The sequence below is a fragment of the Carettochelys insculpta genome, chromosome 3 (genome assembly GCF_033958435.1).
Source record: "Carettochelys insculpta isolate YL-2023 chromosome 3, ASM3395843v1, whole genome shotgun sequence".
In the NCBI taxonomy this organism is placed as follows: Eukaryota; Metazoa; Chordata; order Testudines; family Carettochelyidae; genus Carettochelys; species Carettochelys insculpta.
In genome coordinates, this window is record NC_134139.1 from 200,291,786 (window position 1) to 200,312,983 (window position 21,198).

The 21,198-nt window shown below is 43.5% G+C and overlaps 1 protein-coding gene across 14 annotated transcripts in view; it reads right to left on the reverse strand.

Annotated features, from left to right (window-relative positions):
* Positions 1 to 21,198, reverse strand: part of PKHD1 (PKHD1 ciliary IPT domain containing fibrocystin/polyductin) — a 455,042-nt gene that overhangs the window by 276,559 nt on the left and 157,285 nt on the right. The window lies entirely within an intron of this gene.

Here is a 21,198-nt window from a genome sequence, read left to right on the forward strand (position 1 = left end):
TAGCTACTCCATGTCTTTCACATGCACACATAATTTCAAAACAGTTTTTGAAATAACGTCATGCTATTTCAGCATCCCTGTACTCCTCATTGCAGGACAAATAAGGGATGCCTCAAAATAGCACATTATTTTGACAGTTGGTGCCATTGAGACAGTGCCAAATGCCGAAATATCCTATTTCAAACTAAACTCGAAATAAGTTACGCCATTTGCATAGCACAAATTGAATAGCTTATTTCAAGTTTAGGCTGTCATGTAGATATAGCCTCAGAGACCTAAGTGCTTCTCATGGACCAGATGGGTATCCTCCTCTTGGAGAATTGTATTAAATCAGGGAGATTTTACACATTTAAATGCTGTCCTGAAGAAGGTTGTCCTTAAGTACATGCTTAATGCTTTCCCAAATCAGAGCCAAAAGAGACTATTTCATGATAGAAGGGTGTTCTTGTCTCCTTCCTCTGAAATTCCAGGAGTGCCAATGTTTCCAATACGAAAAAGGAATTTGATACAATATCACCCTGATTCAAAGGATGTCACCCATTATCACCCCATTTCCAAAGTGCCAGCAGTCAGTATAAATCAATGCCTTGATGGATTTTGGGCTCACAATCTTCCAATGATGGCTTTCTTTAGTGGGCATCTACTACCAAACTTCACACCCGTGGAAAGTGGGTATAAGATGCTGCTAACAGAATAACCATTTTCACAAGGATCAGGGCACTGGAAAGTCTGGCTCCCTAAGCCATCCTCTCTCATAGACATCACTGGGAGGTGGTGTCAGTATCTGCCTTCCTTCCCTCTTTTACTGGTAACAGTATCACCATTATTATTCATTTTCCTCCTTTTATTGAGTGAACCTCATCAATATTTAGCACTGCCATAAAAAGGTGGCAGCTGACAGAATGCCAAGCCATGTGTGATTTTACTCTATTCACTGCAATCCAGGCTTGCAGCAAGTCCACGTATGTATGCGTACATCTGTGTGTCCGCGTCCGCAACCATTATCTACCATGTTTAAATACTTGTATACAAATGTTCCAAAGTTGAGCAGTGCTGACACTTAATGGAACAAAACACTTTTTTGTTCATTCAAATCATTTTTAATGAAAAATGTCCTTTCTTGGGAAATAAAGTTTTATAGAGGGAAAAAGACTTCAAAATCTTCTGATTTTTTTCCGTGAAAAACCCAAAGTGCCAAATATTTTTATTTGGGTTTTCTCCCCTTTCTCTTTTCCCCCATTTCTCCTGGAAGACAATGAAACTAAGGGAGAAAGTAAAGGGGGAAAAGACCAGCTGGTCATGGGGCACTGGTATGACTAGCAGTGGCTCTAGAAATTCCAAATGTTGAAGGCTACCTTCCTGGAGCTCTGTGACTCTTTGGTGGGATAACCCCCACCTCCTCACTATGCAGAGATGGCCGCCAGAGAGTGTGTTACCTCCATGAAGAGGGCCCCACTAAGCCCTAAGCGGGAGCTGTCAGGGGAGATGACAGAGGGTGACTGCGGCCCACTTCTCCACAAAGATGGAGGGTGCAGCCAGGTGTCCTGTCTCCAGGGGGTGGGGGTGAGCCAGGCATAGAGCTCCAGGAAGGTGGCCTTCCACATTCAGAAGCTCTGGTGCCAGTGCTGGTCATCCCACTGCCCTGTGACCAACCAGTCCCACTGGTCAGAACTGGTGTGGTACCTCCAGAGCAGTCTGTGTGCCTGGGAGGATGGGGGTGCAGGAGTGAATGTCCTGCAGCCAGGGCAAGGTCCTCGCAGCTGGCCTTGGACTCAGCCTCCACAAGGAATAGGAGGGTGGCTGTCAGAAGTTCAGTAGCTGCTGCAGCTTCTCTATGTGGAGCCACTGCAAGCCTGGGGGCAGATCTGGTGGCATGGCTCCCGGGAACCAGCTGTGTTGCCCACAAAGATCTGTCCCTCAGGAAGGTAGGCATGCCTGCAGCAAAGGCAGGAAGTGGATGTCTGGGAGGTTCCCTTTAAGGGCACCTCTCACCAGGGCTCCCAGAACAAAGTGGTGACTTGCAACCCTATTCCGCATGGTTCTGGGTGGCAATTGTCCTGATACAGTGGCCAGGTAATCCGGCCACTTTCTGTCAGAGCAGATCACTCTTTTGATACACCTTGTGGTCTGGAGGCAATCTGTCAATGGAAGTTTTGTTGCAAGGTATCTTCTGACACAAACTTCTGTTGACAAATCCCTGTAATCTGGACACAACCTCTGTCTTTCTGCTAGCTTTTTCTTTTGAAAACAAAGCATTTGATAGAAATATGAGTGGAGGGGAAAATAGCTGTGTAATGACCAGGTATCATGGCTAGAAACAGGTAGACTTGCTCTTTGAAGATAGGCAGACACTGGTTACAAAGCCACCATGATTTATCAAAGTTCTTCCTCACTGAAAGGACTGCACTACAAACACTGAAGAGTGCTGAAAAATAGATGACTCTGTAGAGCTCCTTAATTATTGAAATTCATTTTTAATAATTAACTGAGCTCAGGTCAGAAAAATAAATCCTGAGATTTGAAGCAACAGTCCCAGAGTTAAAGGGACAATCAGACACTTAATTTTGTTGAAGGAAAAGCGGGAAGAAAATGTTCTATTAAGCCAAAGTAATTAATAGACATGTTTTTAAATAGTGAATTCTGAGAAGCACAGCATGATGCTACTACAGGTGAACCAGGGATGAAATTAACCACAAAGCCATATGTTACAGTGGATTAAATCATGAAGCTAGGCTGAAGGAAAAGTTCAGCTCCAAACCAGACACTGTTTCCGACAGGTTGGTCTGTTTCCGCAAAAATGAGGAGTTCTGTAGCAACTTAAGCTAAAGCCACACAACAAAGTTATTTTGAGGTAACAGCTATTATTTCAAAATAACTTTGCAAGCAGCCACACCCTATGGACAAGTAACAGAGAGTAAGCCGTGCTAGTCTATATACTATCAAAAAAAAAAACAGTCAAGTAGCACTTTAAAGACTAGCAAAATAGTTTATTAGGTGGGTCTGTCCCACGAAAGCTCACCTAATAAACTATTTTGCTAGTCTTTAAAGTGCTACTTGACTGCTTTTTGTTTTCCTATGTACAAGCTATTTCAAAATAAAATTGAAATAGCAGGTGCGCTATTTTGAATTTTGTAAAGCTCTTTGCAGGAGGAACAGTTCCTATCTCAAAATAGTTATTTCAATATGGCACTGTTAAGACATGGAATAGCGCTATTTCCAATAAGCCATAAAGGCGTCCAACAGCTCTATTTCAAAATAGGCACCAAGTGTCCAGACGTGCTCTTTCAAAATACCTTTCAGATATTGCAAAATGCATTATTGTGTGTAGCTGTGTTATTTTGAAATAAGCTATTTTGGAATACTTATTCCAGAATGGATTGTTTCAAAATAATGCTGATTCTCCAGCTGCTTGCAGTCTTCTACAGTTGTGCAAAGAGAGAGTGTAAAATGCTACCCTTGGATTACATTAACATTTCCACCTCAACACTCCATCTGCCTGTCTCAGTAGTATCCTATAGGTAAAATCCTTAACACCTTTAGACAATTAGCTCCAGGAAAACCATTAGGGCAGATCCTGAGCCCTCTGAAGTCAAAAAGAGTTTGCCATTGATTTAATGAGAGAAGGACCTTGTCTTTGTGGAACTGTCTTACAGTAGAAGACTTAGATCCTACCACACCATCCTTATCCATGTGCAGAATATGCAGCTGTGTAGGGCACCTGAAAATTTGGGGCACCACTGGGTATTAATGTCCACCCACACACCTCTTCCTTTTCCTGTTTTGTGGCTCTGCTTCCTCTGGTACGGCTCAAGTTAACTTAAAAGTGAAAACGCCTGCCAGACCTATGAGCAGGACACTGAACCGGTAAAGGAGCCATTCAACTCATTATAAAACCATTTTACAGGCATTGCCAACCCCAGGTACATACTGCCAGTTTCTAAATTTATTGTGTTAATTGACAAGACTTTAGTTTAAAATTTGCTTTAAAAATATCTCAGTGTGTTGCTCAAGTTTATAAAATCTCATTTCTAAAAGAATAGCCCCCCACCCCACCCCTGGCTGCCATTGGGCATAGGAGCACCAGTTTAATAGTACTCCATAGGCCCCATAAATCCTAAGGATGACCCTATGGATGCCAAAGTATGTAGGCATGTGCATGACATTAAGCAGGTGATTAAGTCCATTCTTAAGTGCTTTAAAGCAATAAATGTGCTTAACTCAGTGGGACTACTCATGTCTCTAATGCAGGCCCACCAACAGGGAGCAGCGTGTGCAAAGGGGGCACCTTCACAGGGCCCCAGAGCTCTGGCTGCTGCTGCTACTTCAGAATGAGTGGTGACCAGAGCTCTGGGACCCTTAGAAACACCAGAGCCACCACTATGCCTGGCTCCGGCGGGGAGGATGGCACCACAGTGCAAACACTGCTAAAGGCTGACTGCCCTAGGCTCCAACATTTCCACCCTTGGGCCCACCCCTGCCAGAGGGGTGCAGATCCAAGCTTCCCTCTCTTCTTGCCCACAGTGGCTGTTAGCTTCACTGCTCTAATGATAAGTGACAGGCAAATTGGGTGAGATAATCTCTTTCTACTGACCCACCTCTGTTAGGCTGTGTCTACACCATCACCCTCCTTTGAAGGCAGGATGGTAATTAGCTTGTTGGGAGTTTACTAATGAAGTGCTGCCATGCATACGCGTCACTCCATTAAGCAAATCCCCCCCTCACCCCCCCCCCCGTGGCAACTTCGAAGTTTTAAACTTCGAAGTACTGGCTCACATCTGGCTGCAGCGCACCCACTGGTACTTTGAAGAGCTGGGGCAACTTCGAAGTTCCTTTACTCTTCAAAGTTTTGACGTGAGCCGATACTTCAAAGTTGCTACGGGGGGAATTTGCTTAATGAAGTGCTGCGTATGCACGGCAGCACTTCATTACTAAACTCCCAACACCCTAATTACCATCCTTCCTTCGAAGGAGGGTGGTAGTGTAGACAAGCCCTTAATGAAAAGAACAAGCTTTTAAGATGCACAGAGCTCTTTTTCAGTTCTGGAAAAAAGTCATCAAATGCCACAACTAAATTCAAGATGGGATAAAATGTTGAAGCACTGGGGATTAACACATGTTGCAGGAGACTATTCAAAACAAAGTGGGAAATTAACACCTCTACGAAGGACAAAGGAGAATAATGTTGTGATGAGCCATAAGGCAGTGTCTCTGTTGAGCCCATGATTTGGGCATTCAGAGAGTTACAAATTTAAGATCCTAAATATAAAAAGTGCCTGATTTTCAGGGATTTCGAATACCTGCAGCTCCCTTTAATTTCAGTGGTATTCCTGTGGCAAGGTGTGAAAAAAATCAGCCTATTTTAAGTGCCCAATGAAGTCCTAACTTTAGGCAGCCAACTCTGAACATGCAAAGTCAAGTCAATTCTTAAGTATCTGGGAGATCTTCAGAAGGGCCTAAATCAGCATTTTTTTAAACTTTTTGAGATCGCGGAGTACCAAACAATAATATTTGTCATGCAGAACATCTATGATGGTACTGGTTCCTCACCAGTTGTATTTTCACTCACTTCTGGCTGTCTAAAAAGAAATGTATATTACTCTGTTTCCTCATATGCGTGGAAATAATAAATTCAGTCACTCATCTCACACCATACACATGCAGTGGCTGATATCAAGCAGCTGACTGACAGCACAGCCACCCTAGCACATGTGCCACACATCATTGCTAGTTTCAAAGCTGCCATACAGATAGGAGAAGAAGATTAGAGGACAAACAAGGCTAGTCCAATATTAGTCAACCTCGCTGTGTTGCCAGATTATTCCTGGTCTCGCAAGATGTAGAAATAAAATTGTTTCAGTGTTTTCCATTATCATCATAAAACGGTTATTTATTGTAAAACTTTGAATTATTTTTCCAAATGCTCGTGGCACACCTGTGAGTTGTTCCGGGAACACCAGTGTTCCATGGAACATAGTTTAAGATATACTGGCTGAAATTACTCTGGAATTTGACTTCCTTTGTCATTAGACACTTTTGAAAATTCTAATCATCCTGATTATGTCTTTAAAAAAAAAAAAAAGGTATAAGTCTCCCATAGACTGAATGCAGAGATAGCAGTGTTCTTCCTTATATCACTAATTCATCCCTGGTCTCATTTATAAAACTGATCACATGCCCAGCCTTCCTGCCAGTCTCTCAGCCTGTCAGGAAAGAAAAGAAAATATATATATCTAAAAGCTGTATTGATCTCAGCTGTGAAACAGCATCAGAGCCCACTTTTCCTCCCAGTGAAACGCTGCACCAAATAGAACTCTTTTTAAAGAGTCTTTCCTTTCAGGGAGGGATGCCTGAGGAAGGAGTGTATTTTTATTTGACTTTATTATTAACCTAGGGGGATAAATCCATTTTTTCTGACCTATATATATATATATATATATATATATATATATATATATACACACACACACACACTTCTAACTTAAAACAAAGTGCCACCACTGGTAATGCCAAAAGAGACCAGGATTGATACCAACAACTCAGGCTGAGTGTTTGACGTGCATTATTTATAGGAAACCAGCCGAGGTACCCCGCATAGCTCCGGTCTTTAACTAAAGGAATTTTTTGAAAATAAGTGAAAAAATGTACATGCTTTTTCCATTGGTAATATCTTTTTCAAAAATGAAGACAAATGAAGGCTGGAGCAAGGGTGAGGAGATACAGGGGTGGGTTGGTTAGGACAGAAGGTTACGGGGCTGAAGACAGGGTGCAGAAGACAAGTGGGGAGGGGGGTCAGCACTTAAGGCAGAGGTCTCAGGATAGGGAGCTGGAAGTGGAGTGGGCAACTACCAAGGCCACCTGTAAGACTGGTGCTACTCCAGCAGCTGCTCCTTCCAGAGGGCAAGGAAAGCTCTCCCCAGCCAGTGGCTACTCCTGAGCGGGCTGGAGCACCTCTCCCTGCCCAGCAGCTCCTCCTCAGAGGGCGGGATCCAGGATTGAGTCTGGCCTTGGCCTCCAGCTGCCCCTCTGCCCTATAGTGGGCAGCATTTTGGAGGCAGCCCCCAGCCTGCTGCTGCCTGCCAGGCCTGCAGTTGCTATAGAGGGTCTCTGCTTGGAGTAGTGGCCGCCCTGTCCTGCAGCCAGTTGGGTGTGAGGCAGCATTCTGAGGGCTGACCCTGGCCCCGGGCCCTGCACTGGTCTAGGGAGGCAGAACTTTGGGGACCATCCCCAGCTTCCAATGCTCCCCTACATCCTGCAGCCTGTTTGGTGGGGTGCTCCAGGGTCTGGCCAGGCTCCAGGGGCTGCCCCCCAACCTCCAGCACCCCCTGTGGCCTATTGGCTGTCTGGGGGGACCAGATTGCCTGGGTGGGGCCAGTTTGCGGGGGCTGCTTCCCTTTCCAGCTGTCCACAGCTGCAGCAGACACCCCTCCCTCCCCACAGCCTGCAGGCTGTCTGGGTGGGATGAGGTTTCAGGGGCTGCCTCTGGCCTCCAACACCCCCTCCAATGGCCTGCAGACTGTCTGGGGTCTGCTCCCCCTTCAGCAACTCCCTCTGTGGTCTGCAGACTCTCCATGGGAGCGCAGGTTCTGGCTTTGGGGTAGGGGAGATACTTATCCCATCTTTGTGGCAGGCAAGATGGCAGAGCCCTGGCCTCTCTTTGGTTTCTGCAGCTGCCACCAGTGGGCACTCTCAGTACCACGTCCCTCCTGTCTGTGCTCCTCCCTGTCATCTCCCTTTCTGTCTTCTGGAAAACAGCCTCTTCCCAGCACTTCCCATTTTCCAAGCACAACCAAACCCATAAGGGTACAAGGAAGCTGCATACCAAATTTTACGAGCATAGCTCTCACAGTTTAATAGAAGAAGTTCTTGAACAAACATAGCATTGACATATAAATGGACGGACACACTCTAAAATATACAGGTAAGATTAAACAGCCCCACCAGAGATCAGGACCTACATCATGATAGATACTCTTCACACGAACAATGGCCTGATCCAAAGCTGACTGAAGTTGGATTAAGAGGACAGCATTGAAACTGCCTGGATAACCAAACTTACAAATGATGAGAAGGATAAATTTAAAAAGAGCACAATAACTTAAGACCCTTGGTTAGAGAAGAACATCCTTCAGCAGACATATTGCCTGCCAGTTGCAGAGCAACTTGATGCAGCATTCATATTATCAGGCAAGACTGCAGGCAAACCAGAAAGAACAAGGAGATCCAGGTACACCAAAAACATCATGTGGCAGACTGACGTCCAAAGGAGAGAAGTTTTGCAACTCTTTCATGGTTGAAAAAGTTGGAAGGTGATAGTCAACAACGTGCATATCATTTGAAGAAGAAAGAGTCTGTTTAAATGGCTAAGGTTGCTTAATATTAACTTTCCCGTGACCTTCCTTTGTCCTAAGTATAACGACTGTGCTCCCTCTTCCATACCACACTATCTTTGCACAACAAGGAATAATTAATGTGTCACTGCACACACCCTATCTGTTTCATGATGACCAGTGCCATCTGGGATGCCCCAAAAGGGACACCATACCACAGAAAAGAAAGTAATTCTCCCAGTATGCTCCCTGTTCAGCTGTGGGTCCCTTAAAAGCAGAAAAAAGTAAATACATTGATCAGGACTAGCAAGAGTAGGAAAGGACAAATAAGGCTGGCGGAAAAAAGCACATTGTTTTATGAGACATTTCACAAACTTTCTTATTTTTGCAAGCTTACACAAAAACCTGTTTTTCAGTAAAAAATGAAACCAAAACTGAAAAAAAAATAAAATGTTTGCTTTTCATATGACACTTCTAGTAAACTACTATATTTTTAAAAATTACCTAAAACTGAATTTTACTGAAAACTTTAGTAAATTATTTCTTTCCAGTTTTTTTCCCTCAAAAAGGGGAAATTTTAACCAAATATTTTTAAAAAATTATGAAAGATAGGAGAATAATTTTCCAAGGGAAAGGGATGAAATTTGAACATTGAAAATGACAATGTATAAAACTCTAGTAAAAGGTCACATTTAAATATTGTCACTACACTGAGAAAATAGGGCCTTTGGATAGTTATCTTAGGTGTTTGTACATGAACACAAGATGCCTGGGAAACACACAGGAAGAACTGGAAGTCCTGGCACAGTCAAGGAATTATGAAGTGATTGGAATAACAGACTTGGTGTAGCAACTTACGTGAGTGGATCACCATCAGTGCACAGAGAATCCAGGAAGTTTTTGGAGTGTATTGAGAACCACTTCCTGGTGAATTGCTGGAAGACCCAGGTAGCGGTCATACTCCTTTTCACTTGCTGCTCTCAAACAGAGGACAATTGGTAAGGGAAGTAGAAGTAGGTGGCAACCTGAGCAGCAGTGACCATGAGGTGGTTGAGTTCAGGGTCCTGACAAAAGGAAGAAAGGAGAGCAGCAGAATATGGATCCTAGACTTCAGAAAGCAGACTTTGGTTCCCTCAGGGAACTGATGGGCAGGATCTCCTGGAAGGCTAATATGAAGAGAAGAGGAGGAGTGCAGGAGAGATGTCTGTATTTTAAAGAAGCTTTATGGAGGGTGCAGGAACAAACCATCCCCCGGTACAGAAGGAATAGCAAATATGACAGGTGACTTGCTTTGCTTAGCAGAGAAAGCTTCCATGATCTTAAAAACAAAAAAGAGAAGCAGAAATTTATATTGAATACAGTTTTAGTTACCCCACTACAGAAAGGATGTGTACAAATTGGAGAGTCCAGCAGAGAGAAACAAAAATATGCAGGGGCATAGGGCTTATGAAAAGAAGTTGAGAGATCTGGGCTTCTTTAGCCTGTGGAAGAGAAGAATGAGGGAGGATATGATGGAAGCCTTTAACTTCCTGAAAAGGAGTTCCAAAGGGGATGGAGCCAGAGTATTCTTAGCGGTGACAGATGACAAAAAATCTCAAGTTGTAGTGTGGGAGATCTAGGAGTAAGAAAAACTACTTCACTAGGAAGGTGGTGAAGCACTTCATTGGTGTATCTTAGGAGGTGCAAGAATCTGGGTTCTTGGAGGTTTTTAAGGCCAGGTTTGACAAAGGCCTGGAATGAATGACTTAGCTGAGGTTCATCCTGCTTTGAGCAGGGGTTTCACTAGATGACCTCCTGAGGACTCTTGCAACCCTGACCTTCTATGATGCTATAGCAGCACAGCTACCATGCTGTAAATAAGCTAATGTACTAACATAATGTGGACATCTCCTACTGCAATGAAAGGGCATTTTCTTTGCTCTAAGAACTCCACTTCCTCAAGCAACAGTAGTTAGGTTTACATAAGCATTCTTCTATCGACCTAACTGCATCTACACCAGGGGGCTGATCGGCATTTTCACACCCCTGAGCACCATAGCTACATTGACCTGATTTTTGCAGAAAAGCCAGGCCAAGTGCACAGTAGGGAACAGCTCTTCATTGGCTACTGGGGTTGCTAATCTCAGTAAGTCATTCCAGAGTGCATATTATTAGCTGCATTCATTTGGCCTGATTCTTCTTTCAGACTCCTTTGTGTTGCTCTGGAAGTGTAAGGTAACATAAAAGTGGACCTGAATATGGTCCCTTTATGCTATCAAAGAAGAATAAAGGGGACTGTTTTGCTCCTGCCATGAGTTCATGAGACTGGATTTGATGAGCTTTTGAGTTTCATTCCAGTCGATGATTTAATGTAAATGAAACCCACGTACAAAGGACAGAACTTGCCCATTCTGCTGAGGTTGTTTTTATTTTATATTCTCAAACAAAACAAATATTGAAGAGCATAATTATTTAAAATGTAATTCCACAGATTCCACCTATCATATAAAGTTAGCTTTCAAAAACAAGGATCTTAAATATTACATAAAATGATAATAATGAGAAAGGGAGTAACTGTTTGGCAGGTATTGGCAAAGGGATACAACATGTTCGCCAGAGATATGTAATCTTTCATTACTGACTCTGACACCATCAGATTTACACTCCCCACCTAAACTTAACTTTGCCCTCACTAAAGTTGGGAAAGGTCAGAAGAGCAAATCACTAAGCAGCCCCTGGGAACACATCCCTTGAAAAGGGGATAGGATTTTAAAGCATTGTTAGGTGTTTGCTAACACTGCTCCCTGGTTAATACACCGAAATAGAACACAGACAATCATAGCTACGTACTCCACTTTTCTCATATAAGAGAAGGCATGAATCTGAAAAGAGTCCTCGGCATTCATTCACTAACAGCCCACCAAGTCATGCCTAGGACTCAGATATTGGGCTTCTCCCCCTCATTTAGTGTTCATCTCAAACTATTTCTCAGTCTTTACATTAAGGCTACAGTTACCCTACAGCTCTCTGCTGACAGAAGTCACTGTTGGAAGAGATTTCCTGACAAAACTTCGGTTGACAGAATGCAGCCACACACAGAAGCCAATCGGGAGAGCATTCCGCTCTGTACAGACAGGACTCCTTGGCTGCTCTCCTGACAAAACAGGCTCCTCGTAGCACAGCAGACAGGGCTGCCCATTGTGCTGGATGCCCTGTCAGTTGAGAGAAGGTCCCCCCAGAGCATCCATATAGCTTTTTGTTGACAGAATCTGTACACAGCAGCATTATGCCTCATGGCTTCAAGGCAGAACACTGCCAGGGAAAGTGCTGTGTTTTGTTGACAAACTGTCAACAAAACGTCTATTGCATGTGGATGTTCCACCAGTTTTGTCCACAAAGTTCTATTGTGTAATCGTAGCCAAATTGTCTACCTTGAGTTTGAACTAAGGGAGCTCTGTTTTTCCGCAGTACAGCTTCTAAAAACAGGGACCAGTTTTCTGCTCAGAAAGATGCTGGATGAAATATTTCCATATTCCTCTACAACTACAGTACAGGCCAAATTTCTATGTGGGGGCAGCTCTCCCTGAAACAGAGCTGCTTTTTCTCTGTCACTTTTACATCACAGCCAGTGCACAAAGCTATTTGTTCATGTCCAGTGGGGTCTTTTCTTACACATAACTACTTACCCATGAGGACATGGAGGATGAATATATCCATCCGCAGTATCCTGCCCTGAAGAACCTGAATTGCTCCTTGCTCTTGGAAGCTCCTGAAGTGAAAGCCCTCCCCACCTTCCCACTATCAAAGGAAATATGAGACACAGCAGCAGGAGCTGGCATGCTTACAGCAGCAGAAATTCTCTTCTCTTTGCAAGGGGAAGGCAGAGGGGTTTCGGATTTTGTTCTTCCCAAATTACAACCAAGCATTATCTGGCATCAGCCACGGAACAAAGGCTGGGGTGCGGTAGGGAGGATAAGCCAGTGAGTTGGGCACTCGCTTATGATTCAATCCATCTGGGAGCTCAATCTTTGATGACCAGCACAAGTTGCTTGAGGCACACAGCAGATTAATTCCCCACTGGTACAATGACGAGAATGCATTCCCAAAGGAATGCTGTAAGGATAAAATCCACTCATGCAGCTGGCTGGAAAATAAAATGCTAAATTTATTTTCATTCCAAATTAGAACAAAAAGTCTGAATTTTGCAATTTACCACACAAAAAAAGTCCCCTCAAACTTTATTTGGAACAATCAAATGTTTTGTTTTCAATAATGTTGAATTGTTTAATTTAGATAATATTGACATATTAAATATAAAATATGGCATGTATAAATGTGATATCTATATATTACAATATGATAGAAAAGTCAAATTGACATAGAATGAAATGATATAGCTGAAAATAAATGTTTTTACCTTATCAAAATGCAACATTTCAACACCAAGGAAATCGAAAAGTAAAAATGAATAGTTTAGGTCTTCTTCCATTAAAAGTGTGATCAGAATAGATACATTCCAATAAAATGTCTTGATGCTGATGAAACTAACATTTTTGACTCTCTCTATGCATTAGTGCTTGAGGCTGCTCTGATTCTATAATGATGAGGGCAGTACAAACAAACATACACAGAAATCCTCGTCCTTTGTTCCTTACTAGCTGCAAAGCATCCTGTAAAACAAGTATTTTCTATATAAAACATTCCCTGGGAGCTAGTTACTTCCCAAAGGGATTTCTTTAATTAGTGGTTACCTGGATAGTATACTTAGTGCCACTAAATAAAGAAGGGAAAATTTGTCTCAGATCTGGTAATCCCTTTGCATAAATGAAAGAGTATCTCTCAAAACATACGATGTGCATAAAAATATTGCCTAGCCAAAAGGTATAATACAGGAAAAACTCCTTTAAATTGACATGGTGTGGCACTGTTAACATACCTCTTCAGGGATGGCAGCTAAATACTGTACATGCTCATCAATAGATGCACGCAGCTGTTAACATTTTGCATTATTGCCAGTTAATCTACAGTGCTGCTACTGAATGAGACAGGGAATGTCTGCCGGCAGGAATGAGAACGCGGGGCAGAATGATCATTTGAATGTTAAGATCAGTTAGCTACATCCTCACCATGTGAAGAAAGGGAATTAGACACGTCGACTCAGTCATTGTCAAGGGAGCGGATGAAAGTTGGCTATGAACAAAATGGTTTTCATAAAATAAAAGCTATGTGATGGGTCATAATCAAGACCTCAGGATGGCACAGCCTGATGTTTTTGGAAAGCTCTGATCTAGATCCAAACTCCTCATCTTTGCAAACTTTGCCAGACTTCCTCCCAGCTCTAGCCAGAGCCTGAAATTCCAACCAAAACTTTTGAGAGCTGAAAATTGTTGCATGACTCATTTCTGCTGTGCACCACCATTATTGCTGATGTCTTGGTTGCCGCTAAAGCTAGAATTAAAAGCAATGACATAATGTGTGCTCTGATGAGATTCCAAAAGCTTTATAATGTTTCTCCACATCTAAAGCCTGCATCTGCAGAGACCCCCGACAGCTCAGCCTTCTTACCAATTGTGGTAATCCGGGGAGAAAGCATAGGAGTAGAAGTATGCAGACAACACCCATCTCTAAGGTCTAATGAGGTAAATAAATCTAATTTATGCTAATTATGTTACAGAGTTTACTTAATTTAAATTATTTTATCTTAGATCAATTTATAGTGGTGCCTACACCACGCTACATTGATGGGAGATCTCTCAGCACAAATTATGCTTCTCAAGAAGGTAGAATACTTAAGCCAATGGGACAGCATTCTCATAGTTACTTATTGTGCCTTCACCAGACCCACTGAATCAATGCTGCTTCATAGATCACAGCAGTGGTGATTTAGCCAATAGTGATGACAAGCTCTCAATCCTCTTATGTCCTTATTCTTAAACAATATCACCACCTTGTTTTCCTTATTTCCAAGTAAGATCCACATACAGATGAAGAGCAATTGATTGAAGTTCAAGCCAGTCAAAACAGAAGGATTCTAGTAAGAAGAGGAAAGAGGTAGGAAGAGCACACCTGCAGTAACAGCTGCCAGAAAACTGCATCCAGTTCTACTAGAAACAGATCTGACCACAGTGATATGTGCATTCATGAGCTCCAGGCTTGATTATTGCAACTCATATCAGAAATGAAGCCACACATCATTAAAAAGCTCCACCTGGTACAGCTTGACCTAGCTTTGTGAACCTATGACTCATGGGCCGTGTTTACACTAGCTAAAAACTTCGAAATGGCCATCCAAATGGCCATTTCGAAGTTTACTAATGAAGCGCTGACATACATATTCAGCGCCTCATGAGCATGCGGGCGGCCGCGGCACTTCGAAATTGACACGGCTCGCCGCCGCGCGACTTGTCCAGACAGGGCTCCTTTTCAAAAGGACCCTGGCTACTTCGAAGTCCCCTTATTCCTATGAGCAGATGGGAATAAGGGGACTTCGAAGGAGGCGGGGTCCTTTCGAAAAGGAGCCCTGTCTGGACGAGCCGCGCGGTGGTGAGCCGCGTCAATTTCGAAGTGCCACAGCCGCCCGCATGCTAATGAGGCACTGAATATGTATTTCAGTGCTTCATTAGTAAACTTCAAAATGGCCATTTGCATGACCATTTCAAAGTTTTTCGCTAGTGCAGACGTAGCCATGGAGAAAAAAAAATGATGATGAATCTCACTGAATTTATTTTGCATGGTGATAAATATAGTGCATTGAACGCTGTATTGGAATTGTAAGCTATCACTTTAAGATTGTGGGTGGAGGGGTTCCTGCTTGAAGACTAGGAGAAGCTGATATAAAACTGTCAGTCTAGAACAAGATGGCATGAGCTGTGTCTTTCTGCCTTAAAGAGCAGCCTGATTTGTCTCTCTGGATTTGGGTTTTTGTGTGTTATCATTATGAATTCTAAAAAATAAAACAATATCACAATGCCAACTTCCATCAAGAGTATTTTATTTTTTAATCATATTTCTTTATACATATGCTGAACTGTAACAAAAGGTGAGTATTATATTAAATTTAAGCTCTCTGGGGCCTGATTCTCCCTTGTCGTACCCTTTGTGTGGGCATTAACACCAATGCACAGTGGGAGTGAAACTTCACCAAAATACCACCAAAATAGCATGTTCCTCCCACTTTGCGTACGGTGCAAAGAAACAGTGAATTAGACTTCCCTGCTTCTCTCTCACACACATACATGGAAATACACACAGTAAAACAGCTCCCATGTACAGAGCTAATGAGCAACATCTTCTGAGCTGTAACTGATATCTTTATAGGATAAGTTAAATCCCCATGGGACATAATAATTACAAGCACACGAGAAGGGCATTACTAAATCATTAAACATTGGTCTGTTTTCTAAGGGTCAGGGTGAGAACCCCTTACATGCACTGGGGAGCAGTTACTCCCACAATGGGGCCACTTGTTTGTTCACAGTCTGCCTATGAACACAGGGGCAGGTGGGTTCCACAGGCAATGTGCCCACCCAACTTGTGCTGCTTTTTATCCTGCTTCGTTGTCTAAAACACAGAAAGTCCGCTCAGAATCCACAGTGTGGGTCCAAATCAATTTTGCCAGGAAAGACAAAGATGCAAGTACAGCCAAGGCCACCAAGCTAGATTTCTCTTAGGGAACTTGTCAAAAAAGTTTCCTAGGGAATTAGTGTGAGCAGAGCCAGAGACATTGATAAATTTCCCTTCTGAACAATCAATAAAACTCCCTCAATCCTGCTCAAGATTTCCATGTGGACGCAAGAGCCATAATTACATTGTCAAAAATTCAAGTCACCCCAGCTGACTGAGGCCCCCTTTAAAACTGACGTGTGATTGGCAGGTGGTTTATGGGTGGCGTGCTCTGATTGGCAGGAGAGTTGGCTAAAGCCAAAGGCAACACTGAAATTTCCCAATCTGTTGTGATCGCCAGAGCACAGGACTGCCACTCAAGGGGAATTCTGGGAGACCGTTAGTCATATTAACATATCAAAGTGAGCTGTTGACAGCGCTTACTAAACAAGCTGAACTCAACCATAGCAGCAAAACATTCCCCAAACTTTCCAGTCTTAAAAAGAAAAAAAATTAAACGGCACTCAATCCTGTCTTTGCCGAGACAGCTGAAAATTTCAAAGCCTGCTTGTTAAATGATTTTGATTGTGATAACGTATATAAGGAAACGAGAAGGAGAGCTGACACACTTCCCAATTTGTTCTAGACCACGGGCTAGGCTGATGTTAAATTGGAACCAAAATAACATGTTTCTCTTTGATGTAAATAGTATCAAGCCAGCACAAACACTGTCCTTTCCAGTTTTATTTTCTAGCAGGTTTCTACCGCTTCAATGCAGATTGCAGATTGCAGATTACATGGTTTCAGTGAAGTTTAATTGCAACCATACATACAGACTGTAAGTTACACAGAGTTTAGAAGTGACAGCACGGTACATCTGAATTTCTTGAATCGGCAGTGAAACCACTGAAATGGAGAGTGCTTCTGTTAATGTGCCAAACCACCATTGCCTTCACATTCTGTCACATAGACAAAGTCTTTTGGCCCCTAACCCTTCCTTCTTCTCTATGCTTCAACTTCAGAAACTAGATAGTTCCACGAACATAGGATTTTGCTACTTCATATCCACCTCTCCTTGGTGGGGCTACTCAATGCAAACCAACTTTCCCCCAACAAGACAGACAGTATTTGACCGAGCTCCATGAATTTGTGAGGCAATCAGGACTTGGCACTGAGACTACAAGTTCCTTGAAGCCAGGGCATGGTCTTCCTGGTTTTGTCTGAAAAGTAGCACCACTGGGACATTTGGCAGGGAATAACTTTTAACTATGCTTCACTGGATTACACATGGCAAAAGGAAAACTCAGATTCTGTTCTTCATGCTGTTGCAGATTATCTGTGTGACCTTTGTCTAGTCACAGAGAGAATCTGCGATAGCATCTGGAATAGAATCTGAGTTCTTCATATGTGAAATAGGGAAAGGAGCACTTCCCTAACTCACAGAGACTCTACGAGGATGAACACCAAGACTGTGAAGTGCCGGGAGACAAAAATGAAGGTGGTCATGTAAACACCCAAAATGGACAGATCAATAGAAAATGCATGAGCAAGATTTTTGTTTTTCCACCAAGCTATCCAAAATGGGAACTGATGTACGAGAAAACCAAAAGGAGGAAAAAGCTCTTTGTCTGAGTTAGAGGAGAGGTGACGGTTCTCCAAAAGAGTCTCTAAACGTGATACTAACTCCAGAACAGCTACCTTCGCTCTCAACCTGTGGGTCAACTAAACATTTCCAAGCTGTAGCTCCACTTATGTCAACCAACTTCCACCCAGCACAAGTTTGACTCTAGGTCTCTACTCTCAGTTCCCCTTGCTCCATCCAGTCTATTAAGTACCTTCTTCCTTTCCAGAATGTGAAACACTCACCAGTTTCGATTCCTTCCTCAAAACACACATACTAATTTGCTTTCCAAAGAAATGCTCTTCTTCACTCATAACAAAAAGAGAGAGAGAGAGAGAGAGAGAGAGAGAGAGAGAGAGAACTGCAATACTCCATGTGGAATCCAGCCTCCTAATATGTTGTATTTCTAGAGTGTTGTTTAGAGCAGCATCCTTGTATCATCACAGGGACTGAACCCATGACCCTGCAGTGCTAAAAGCACTCACCCAGAAGAGCTACCCCTTCAGCTATAACTACAGCAGACTATAGCCACTGCAGGACAGTAGGTTATCTTGATTTTAAAACTCATTTAGGGGCAGGTAATTTTGCTCCTTTATGGTCTATGTAATGCTAAGCACATTGCTGAAAAATGACAAATAATTAAAAAAAAGGGCAAAAACACAAAATGGATACATGGTTTAAATATAGATACAGTTAACCCTCGAGATACATGAAACCAAGTTGCGTGTCTCAGGTAACACAACTGCCATCCATAAGAGGAGTGCCTTCCCAGTCCCAGGAGTGGCAGGCAGCTGGGAACCCGGGGCAGCTTGGCTCCTGCCTAACCTCCACTTGCAGAGCTAGGAAACTGACCCTGGTCAGTTTCCTGGCTCCCCGGAGCAAAGAGGAGCTGGGAGCCAGGCTGCCCCTGGTTCCTTAATCCCCTCCACTGGCTGGAGCCAGGAAACTGACAAAGGCTTCTGCCTGGTTCCCAGCTCCCCACCACTTGGGGGACCCAGAAAACTGACCAGTTTATGGATAGTCAGTTTCCAGGGTCCCCCAGTGGTGAGGAGCTGGGAATGAAGAAGCAGCCTAGTTCCCGGCTGCCCTGTGCTGGCAGGAACCAGAAACTTACCAGCCATGAGCTGGTCAGTTTCCCATGTCCCACAAGCCGTGGGGAGATGGGAACCAGGCTGCCCCTGGGTTTCCAGCTCCCTGCCACTCTGGGAGCCAAGAAGGGCTGGTTGGTTTCTCGGCTCCTGCAAGCCCAGGGGAGCTGGGAACCAGGCAGCAGCCAGGTTCCTATCTCCCCCACCCACTTGCATGAAAATTTGAGTTATGCAGGGGGTTTACTCTCTATATATGAAGTCACCATTACTGTGAAACCTATCCTAGACACACAGATTTTAAGGTCAAGACTATGTCAGCATTTGAATGGCTTATCTTGAGAATCCCTGCAGTGGTGCGTATTCAGTGGTGTATATTTATCACACCCTCAATCCACCTCCTCCATTACAAGCATAGAAGGAAATGTTTTCCTGGCACTAGCCTTCTGCTCCTGACAAGGCTCAAGGTGACAGCACAGGCTTAAAGGAAGGAATCTTGGTGCCTTGAAAAGCTTTGCTGAACAAGCGTGTCACAAGAAAGGAAAACCCTTCTGAGCCTACAGCATAAAATAAACACTAGTTGCCATCTAAACAATGGCTGCATTAGGCTGACTGAAGCCAAATCAAACTGAACATGGAAAGGTCTTTAAATTTAGCAGAGAGAGGCAGAACTAGAAGCAAAGGCTGGAAGCTGGAGCAGTAGGAACTCAGATTCGAAATTGGGCACACATTTTTAAGCCTGAGGGTGGTCAACAAACTGTGAAGAAAACTGATGGATTATCCACCTCTTGATGTCTTCTAATAATGATTTAATCAAACACAAGTTATTGGACTCCATACTGGAGGAACTAGGGGAAATTCTCTGGCCTGTGTTATCCGTACGTCTGACTATATGTGTGTGTGTCTGGCGAGGGTACAATGTGAATGTGATAAAATATTATAATCATCAGGTCCCTCCATACAAAATGGTGTAGAAGTACATTGCCCATTTACAAAGCCTGTCTAGGGTGAATCTTGAAGCATTTTATAAGCCTTAAATGATTCAGTCCCACAATGCCCCAACAAAGTTGTCAAGATCATCCCACCCAGTTTGAGAACAACAAGAAGTCCTGTGGCACCTTAGAGACTACCAGATATTTTGGAGCCTAAGGTTTCATGGGCAAAGATCTGCTTCATCAGGACTTCTTGTTGTTCTCAAAGATACAGACTAACACGGCTACCTCTCTGAAACTACTCACCCAGTCTGGGATCTCATGCACACCTTCCAGGTGTACCACAGCACCCCATGCAAAGTGCCCAGGATTGATGTAACCTCCCAAATCCCTAGCACTACTTGAAGCTGCACTCTGGCATTCATGGGAGATTTCTCATTCAATTACTGACCCCACCTGATGCTCCTTAGGCTGTACAAACTGACAGGATTATATCACAGTAACAGAGGTGGCTCACTGCACAGGCTCTGGCTCATGCCCCTTGGAGGCTTGCATTGTCTTTGAGTGAGAGCCTTTCCTGTCAGTAACACTCAGATGGTAACATTTCTGCCTGTAGGCCAGGGGACTGTAAGTTCAAGTCCTGTTGGAGGATGTTAGGTCCCACCCACTGTTAATGTTGACATGCTGTGAGGAGATTAAAGCCCTGTAATGTGTGCTAGGCATGTCCTGGCCTTTGCTAAGGCAACGTTTTGGTTTCAGACAGTGTGTTAATTAAGCCTTTCACTTGGGGGTGGTTCGAGGACCAGAACACCAACCCCACGAACTTCAGAGATGGTTGGTTCTGGACCTGAAATTCACAGATCTCTATTAAGGTCCCCAAAAAAACCCCACATCTGAAACACACACCAAATCTCTGCCAACATCCAAACTCTGAAGCCCAGTCCCACTGCCTATTTCTCATTCTAGAGACAGGCAGTTATGTTAGACTTTCATCAATAAATAATAGCAAACAGAAACAATAATTTGCTACTAATGCATGCATCCTTATATGTAGCCATTTATACTTGCCACATGGGTTAACCCTTTACATAACATGAGGAGTAAAAATCAACGTCTAATGATCAATGAATAAAAGCAGTACTAGTTTTTCAACCTTCCCTGGTTTAAAGACCCTTCCCCATGAAATGCCCAGGTGATTATGGCTTTTGTTTTTCCTTTGAATGCTGCTCATTCTATGTGTATTGTGTGACCTGCTCCTGTCAGTGCCTTCTAAAGGCTGGAGCCAGGAACTGAGGGTCATGAACTGCAGTTCCTGGTGCTGCCACAGACTTACCGTGTAACCTTGGGCATGTCACACAGGGGAAAAACAGGGCCATCAACAGGGCTGCACAAAAGGCAGAGGGAGCAGAGCTATTTGTGCTGCTGGCTGGAGGTACTCTGCTAGCACAGGGTATGGGGGGATGGAACATGCTTCCCAGTGCACTTTAAGTGCCCCTTTGGAAAATATTCTGTCTATCCTAACTGGTATGTACCAATAACCATGGCATGCTTGGCATGGGCCTGGCCAGGGTCTTTAGCTGGTAGCCTGCAAGCCTTTGAAGCTGCATGGAGCAAGAGGCCAGTCCCCCCGTGCAAAGTAGAGATCCACTGTT